Source organism: Callorhinus ursinus, unplaced genomic scaffold (genome assembly GCF_003265705.2).
Source record: "Callorhinus ursinus isolate GAN/ISIS: 27379988/994484 unplaced genomic scaffold, GSC_fseal_2.0 scaffold2, whole genome shotgun sequence".
Classification (NCBI taxonomy): Eukaryota; Metazoa; Chordata; class Mammalia; order Carnivora; family Otariidae; genus Callorhinus; species Callorhinus ursinus.
In genome coordinates, this window is record NW_027397064.1 from 27,598,076 (window position 1) to 27,607,029 (window position 8,954).

Genomic DNA, 8,954 nt, shown 5'->3' on the forward strand with positions numbered 1-8,954 from the left:
TCTGATTTTATTAGGATGTACAATAGGCCCAAACCCAGGGCATGGATCTTGCTGTATCTAATCTAGTCCCATGTGCCAGTGACTGGTCTGGGGGCAAGCTTGGGATCCAGTTTTGTACAGTGATACATAAGAAGTCTTCTGGAGGTGTATGGGGGGGGCAGATGGGGTTGGAGATGAATGAATGGCATAGGAAAAGATAGCACTCTGGCTTCCACCAACTTCCTTCCTGTGTAAAATGCTCTTCTACCAGAATATAATGCTTGCAGCTTGGGCAGCCATTTTGTGGCTATGAGGAGACACATCAACAGTACAGTGCTACCAGGAGGGTGGCAGTGTGGAAAGAGGAAAAGCCTGGCATCTGGGACTGAGACCTTGATGAATTAAAAGAGCCTCTCGACCGACTTCAGAATTTCTGTCAAATAAACAATAAACAACTTATGGTTTAGACCCCTGTTAGTTGTCAGCCAGTGGAGATATATATACATATATATGTATGACTGTATACACTTACAGCCAACAGCTATATAACTTGAAAGAGAAATATTTTTCAATTTGTTACTATTATTTGTTTCAGAGGAACGAATAAGAAATATATTTAGAAAATCTGAACAATTGACTTCACCCACTCAGCCAGGCTCAAAACCTTTATTGACTTCTATATTTATAATATTTATAATATTCTCCCCAATTCCAGTTAGTAAATGCCAGTTCAGTCCTAGACCAGTGTTTTTCAACATTAGCATGAATCAGAATCACCTGTTAAAACAGATTGCTGGGCCCACCTCCAGAATTTCTAGCTCAGTAGGTCTCAGGTAAAGCCTGAGAATTTGCATTTTTAACAGTTCTCAGCTGATGGTGATGCTGCTGATCTGGGGACCATACTTTGACCAGCACTGCCTAACCTATGGCAGTCACACCCTAAGTCAGCCACACCCCCTTTGTCTTCTACTCAAACCTACACCCCAGATAATTTAGTCTGAATTTCACTTTCTGACCACAGGATTCCTCTTCATACTTACCAGTAAATTGTTTTAGGCCTCCTTAATGTTACCCAAACTGGTCTACCACAAACCTAAAGCCTTAGGTTTGCAGCCTGCCTTGCTTTTACACACACCATCTGCCCTGCCTAGTGTGTCCCCAAACCTTATCTCATTGAAGCCCCTTTAGGTCTGACACAGTGGGTGGCCTTCTCTTGATCAAATCATTATTTCTTTTTATCTCAGAGAAATGAAAATCATGGGACCCAACATATAGAAATAGGTTAATGAGCCTTTTTCCTCCCTCTACTCCCTACCAGGTACAAGTGGGGGATGATGTCCTATATAATTGTCATTTGCTCCTTTGCTGGCCTTAACATAAATATCTTTAACTCTAAAAACAAAACATCTTTAACTCTAAAATTGCCTTGTACCACAGCTGAATGCTCACTCATTCTGCAGAGGACACAGAAAGGTTACCCAAGCTTATAGCTGAGCTGCTAGAAGCAAAACTAATAACCCTCCCAAGAGTGAGCAGCTGCTCCGTCCTTCACATTAATTTCTTTTGGGCAGAAATTATGAGCCCACAGAGACATCTAATCACAACTTTCTCACTTCATTGGTACAAAGAAGGATGATTTCTATACAAAGGGGCCAGAAGCAGAGGTTTTGCAGAATACACAGGCTCCTCCCTTTTCATAGGTATGTTACTTGTCTCTGGGACAGTGGTCACAAACTGGAATGTGTCTTGCTCAAGAACAACATGCAATGGTCACACTCAAGTAAGGCCACCAAGCAAGCTTTCATCTTCATTCCCCAAGAACTACCTCAGTGTTTGAAAAATCCCAGTATGAGCTCTCTGTCCCCATGCTAACTTGACCTCCCATCAGTGTTTGACATGATTGATCATTTACTCTCTCTGATACACTTCACTTGCCTTCCAGGGCATGACACTCTCATGCTTTTCTTCCTATTAAATGTGCATGAAGTGCCCCCATTCCTTCTCAGTATCCCTTGCTAGTTCTTCCTCTTCTCCCCCTCATAATGTTGGCGAGACCCCAAGGGTCTGTCCTTGGTTATCTTCTCTATTTACACTCAACTATTCACGATCCCAACTTGTCCCATGACTTTACATGCCATCTATATGTAAGTAACTCCCAAATTTGTATCATCAGGCAGTCATCTATTCCAAACCTCAGACTCATCTATGCTGCTTAATATTTCCAGTCAAATGGCTAATAGGCAAAGAAATTAACAAATCCCAAATTTGTCTTTTAACTCCAACATCTCCCACCCCAAACCTGCTCTCCCCACAGAATCCCATTAAAGGGAAACTTTATCCTTGCACTTGCTCAAACCAAACCCCTTGGAATCATCCTTGACTTCTCTTTCTCTCACATTCTTCACTGAGTCTCTTAGAAAATTCTGTCAGCTCTACCTTCAAAATATCCTGGATTTGCTAGAAGCCAATCTCCATCATTACCACCCCTTCTATCTTTGACCTCCTACAAACTGTTCTCAGGATGGGAGCCAAAGTGATGCTTTCTTTTAAAATGTGAATCATATTGTACCTCCTCTGTGTTAAAAGCCTGTTGAGGCTCTCCATCTACTTTAGAGTAAAAGCCAAAGTCCTTACAATGGCCCCAAAGGCCCTATGAAATGTTTCCACCCCCACCTTTGCGTCTCTCTACTATAGCTCTCCCCCAATCTCATCCCACTCTGCTCTGGCCCCATTAGCCTCTTGGCCGTATCTTACATCTGCCAGACACCCCTCCACCTGGGAGCCTCTACTTGGAACCCTATTTCCCCAAGTGTTATTTAACCAGCACCTTCACTTCTTTCAAGGCTTTGCTCAAATTATGCTTTCTTAATGAAGCCTACATGTACCATGCTATTTAACACTGTAATCAGCCCTTCTTAGCAATCTCAAGCTTATATTTGTTTTATTCCATAGCACTTAGTCTAAAATTATATTGTTTGTTCATATGTTATACTTATATTGTCCATTTCTCACACTAGAATGAAGGAATCTTCATCTGTTCTGATGTTTTCTAAGCACCTACAACAATGCTGGACACACAACTCTGATCAATATATGTTTTTATCCCTCTCTTCTAAATTCTGACAATATCCATTATTATTTTTTGAAGTATAAAAGAAAAGGAAAACCAGTGAGTCTCTCAAGGAAGTGGAAAGGTTACTACTAGGGTGACACTACTTGGTAGAATCCACCACCAAAGCCTGTTCTTCATCCTTGCAGGATTAGGAGTATAGTTTGCAGGCACCATTAGTGATCTTCACACAGCCAAGACAACAACAAGACTAATGATGGAACAATGCCATTTTATAAATCCGAGATTTAAAATAGAACTACTGAGGATACCAGATGTCCACAGAACTAACAGTGAATTCACTTCCTGTGCAAGCTAGATGGAGACAAAATTATCATCAGAAGTCTTAGAGTCAGAACAAGGAAAAGTATTTAGATGATTTGGGAATCTGATGGCCTCAGACTCTAATTTTCATCTCCATAATAAAGCCATATACAATATAGACTGGTTGAGATGGGCAGGGCACTCTCTTCCTGCCAATCAGTCTCTCTTGATTCATTTTTTTCAACATATTTCTTGAGTGCTTATGACAGGTCATGTAGTGTGGAAAATAAGCATAATTCTGCTCCCAATTCTGAGATGTGGGGTTTCCTCACCACCAAGCAAGACTCCAATACCATCTGGGTGTACTATAGTTCAACTCAATTCTGACACTATCTACCCATAAATAAGATCAGATCCCACAGGTTAACAGCTCAGTCCTACAAGACTGCCCCCCACCACCCCACTTTAGATACCAGTCAAAAGTCCAAGTTGTCACCTGTGCTTCGGACCCACCCGCTTACAGATCAAAGGTCACAACAACTCTTTCCTTGGATTCAATTAATTTGCTAGAGGGGCTCACAGAATTCAGAGAAACATTTTACCTACTAGATTACCAGTTTATTACAAGTGGATATAACTCAGGAGCCAGGTGCATGAGGTAGGGTATGGGGAAAGGGCACAAAGCTTCTATACCCTCTCCAGAGCACCACTCAACCCAAATCTCCACATGTTCACCAATCCAGAAACTCTCTGAACCCCACCATTCTCGGTTGTTATGGAAGCTCCATTGCATAGGAATGAATGATTAAGTCACTGGCCATTGATGATTGATTTAACCTCTAGCTCCTCTCTCCTCCCTGGAAATCAGGGGTAAGACTTAAAAGTTTCAATCTTCTAATCATGGGGTTGGTTCCCCTGACAATCAGCCCCATTCCTCAGATGGGGCCAAAAGTTGCCTCGTTTGCATAACAAAAGATATGTTAACCCTCCCATCACTTAGGAAATTCCAAGGGTTATTTATTTATTTGAGGGAGAGAGAGTGCAAGCAGGGGGAGAGGCAGAGGGAGAAGGAGAGGGAGAATCTCAAGCAGACTCCATACTAAGGGCAGAGCCCAATGTGGGGCTCAATCTCATGACCCTGAGATCATGACCTGAGCCAAAATCACGAGTTGGGCACTTAACTGACTGAGCCACCCAGGTGCCCCAGGAAATTCCAAGGGTTTTAAGAGCTCTGTGCCAGAAAGACAAAGACCAAATATATATTACTTATTATAAATCACAATGTCACACAGGGACAAACAAGAGAAAAGAGCTCTTGTTCCTGCCTTTGAGGAGCTTGCTTTCTAGTAGAGAAGAAAAATAATAAACAAATTAACATAAAAAAAACAAGATGACCACAGTTTGTGCTTACAGCTGTGAATAAAGTAATGTATTGAAGCTACTTCAGATAGGGTGGTCCGTGGAAGACCTCAGTGAAGCCTAAAGGATGAGTTTGTACCCTTTGATCAGTATCTCTCCCATTCCACCCTCTCCCCATCTCTGGTAAACACCATTCTGCTCTCTGTTACTATGAAGTCAACATTTCTTCTTTTTAAAAAAAGTCCATGTATAAGTGAGATTGTGTGATATTTGCCTCTGTGTCTGGCTTATTTCACTTAGCACAATATCCTCCAGGTTCATCCATATCATTGCAAATGGCAGGATTTCCTTCTTTTTTAAGGCTAAATAATACTCCATTGTATATACATACCACATATTCTTTTTTTTTTTAAGATTTTATTTATTTATTTGACAGAGAGAGACACAGCGAGAGAAGAAACACAAGCAGAGGGAGTGGGAGAGGGAGAAGCAGGCTTCTTGCTAAGCAGGGAGCCCAATGGAGGGCTCGATGCCAAGACCCTGAGATCATGACCTGAGCTGAAGGCAGACGCTAAACGACTGAGCCACCCAGGTGCCCCTATACCATGTATTCTTTATCCATTTACCCACTGATGAACACTTAGGTTGTTTCTATATTTTGGCTACTGTGAATAACGCTGCAGTGAACATACGAGTGCAGAGAGCTCTTTGAGTACTGATTTTGTTTCCATCGGATATACACCCAGAAGTAGAATTGCTGGATCATATAGTAGATCTATTTTTAATTTTTTGAGGGATCTCCACATTATTTTCCATAATGGCTGTACCAATTCACATTCCTACCAATGGTACACAAAAGTTCCCTTTCCTCTATTTTATCTTGAGTCAATTTTAGTAACTTAATTTTTCCTTGAAATTGTTCATACATATGTAAATATGTATATAAAATTATCCTGTAATTTATATAAGAGACTACCTACACATTTTAGGGTGCAATGTGTCAAGGCTCTTCTTTCTCTCTTGGGAGGTTGAGTCTTCAAAGGCATATGTAAAGAACTATCAGATAGAGGGCGAATAGAACACTGGCTTCCTCGAAAAACAGTACCCACGCACAGTAAGCAATGGTCACCCAGTTTCTGGTTGGTGTGGAGCCTGTTATGTCGAAATCAGGGCACATTGTGTAGGAAGTTTGAACCCTCTTCCTACCTGCTTCCTCAGGGCGGGGCCGCTCTGATTCAGAAGGTAAAGAGTGTCAATCACAAATCATGACTTATAGAACTTACTGCCATGTCAGCAAAAAAATGCCCCCCAGTTGGTTATCTACGATGTAGTAAAATTGCAGTTAACTGGTTTTGATTTATAACCCAAAACATTCTATGAAAGAGAAAAGTCTTAACGTGGCTAAGTCTACCTGAGCTTGAACCAGGAGGTACAACGGTAACTAATACTTTCCAGTTAACAGAAGTATGTGAAACCAAAGCAGTCATGGGAGATTTTATCTCAGCCTGTCTAAAAACAGCCAGACTGAGAGCTCAGACTATCAATTGCCCATTTGCTTAAATTACTTTCCAACAAACCTTAGTTCATTTGTATGTACTTAAATATTTGTCTAATTATGTCATTTTGGCTGGAACTTCAGACTTTTTTTTTTTTTTTTTTTTTGGTGCTAAGGTTCTTGAGCCACATAATTAATCAGCACCAGAGGGTTGCTCAGAACTCAACAAGGCAGCATTCAGTAAAACATCCCAACGCCCTCTATTGCCAAGATATAATAGAACATAAAACTTGTAAATATGATTTCAACTTTGAGTCTCCAGCACTCAAAAGACATAAATTTCATGTGAGATAAACTTACTCTCTTCCCACATGGTCTTATCTGTTCCCAGAAAATCAATATAATTTATATAGGAAAAGGTCAATGATGGGTTTTTTTCTCCCCTCCTCTTGCTGCTTTCTAACCCCATTATTAATCCATTTTTCATTCTTTAAAATGTCCCAAGTTTGTTTTTAAGAAACCAATAGTGTGATACTAATACTTCTCAAAAAGAAAGGAATACATTGGCTATCTTGGATATCATACTTACTTTTGAAAACTGATTTTTATTATGAAACATTCTGGAGTGGATTAGTGACCATCATAATTGTTTGAAGTGTTTCAGTTGGGACCATGGATTCCCAGACATTCTGACTCTCCAGGACACAGAGAAGTAATATACTCATGAAGTAATATACCCATGCTTTGGGTTCTAACCCTTTTGAAAGATGTTAAAATCAGCTCCTTATTTCCCCAGCAGTCTGAAAACACCAGTGGTAAAGTTCTAATACATTTGGTTCATGAGACATCTTTTTTTTATTGATAAAAACTTATTAGCATTCCAACTGGTTTATTTTTAATCTGAATTTCTCAAAAAATAAAGACATTTTCAGATGATACTAAAAACCTCAGAGGAAATGTGCACTTGTAACAAATTCTTACCATTTTGAACACTTGCCTTATATTTGGTGCCCTTTAAAAATGTGTAGCAGTACCTCTGAATTAATCAAATGAATTAGATTCCATTTCTAGGTCACTCTTAATCTGGGATGGTTAGTAAGGTGGCCATCACCTGGGATATGGAGCCCTTCTTATCGTATCCTAATCTCTATGGCAACCCCTGCTCTCCACAATACCCAGAAGATGCTTTACTTGCCTCTCCGACACGGGAAAGTAATACAGAAATAGCCCGTTGAAACAGAGATGTAGGAAGGGCTTTAAATTATTCAAGATCTTTATTACTAATGAATGCACTTTTGTGAGGCCTGAATGTCACTGCTTTGCATGAAATTGCTGGGCAGTCAGAATAAGACATCAACTCTCCATAGGAACACCACATCTGGAAATTTGTTATTACTCAGCTTTTCCCTCTTCCAAAACTGCTGAGTAACCTATACAGGCTGTTGGGCTAAGCTGCTTCCCAATAAAGTAAGAAAGGTAAGGAGCTGGCGAGGAGGCAGGTCGATTTCATCTCTAGCTGCACTGTTGATGGAGCGAGAGGCTGGACTCTTCTGCACCTACCTGGGGGCTTTAGGAAGAGCTCAGGGGAGCATTTCTGCACCAAAAAGAGTTCTGATCTGATTGCCCTTGCTATAACTTTTCAAAACAAATCTTACTTGAATATATTTGGAACCTTCCTAGTTTGAGGCAAGTCTGGGATTATCACTATTGCTATCATATTTTTAAATAACTAATGTAGTCAGTTTTTGTTTGTAAAACTGTTTGCCATTAATTCATTCCTTCATTAGAAGAGGAGGAAAGTATTATTGAAATTTAATTATCATGTGACTTTTAAAAACAGTTTTCAACTGCTTATGTTAAAATTTTTTTCTTAGAACTGTATAAGATTTCTTATAGCATAACCCATTAACCCATTCTTTTTGTCGTCAGTGAATGTGTGTGTGTGTGTGTGTGTGTGTAGTTTGAACCATAGTTGCAACGTGAAACAACAGTTGCCTAATTGACTACGTTTTTTTTAAAAAATTATTTATTTATTTATTTATTTGAGAGACAACAAGAACAGGGGGAGAGGGAGGGGCAGAGGGAGAGGGAGAAGCGGACTCCCCGCTGAGCAGGGAGCCCAACACAGGGCTGGCTGTATCCCAGGACCCCGGGATCATGACCTAAGCTGAAGACAGACATTTAACCGACTGAGCCACCCAGGCGCCCTTGACTACTCTTCTTAAAATAAAACACTGATTGAATTATATGTATACACACACATATATACATATATGTGATAAGGTGTTCAAAAGGATAGTATTTGTCAGAAATTTAATGCATAGATTATTTAGCATAGTACTGTTAGAAATTTGAGCATTGAGAGCTTCAAATTTTGTCCTTAAAAATTCAAGTTAGTTTACATTTTCTTGAAGTGAGATTAAAATTACAATGCCTCAAAAGTTCCAAGTATTTACCATATTAGTTTCAGGAGCTGTTCTCTGTTTCGGAGATACAGCTCCAAATCCCCACAAGGGTCTAAGTATAAAAAGCGCCTAGCCCAACATTCCTGATTTTTATCCTCCCAAGAGATTACACAGGCTCCCTGAACACTTTTCTTCATCATCTCACAGGTGAAATGACTTTGCCTAGTTGTCTTTTTGTTTTCCCATCCTTCCTCTTCCACTGCAAAACCTTCTGCTTAAAATATTGGTTTATTTCCAGTTACAGGGACCCCCCTACCATCTGCCATTCTAAGAAATTCCTGAA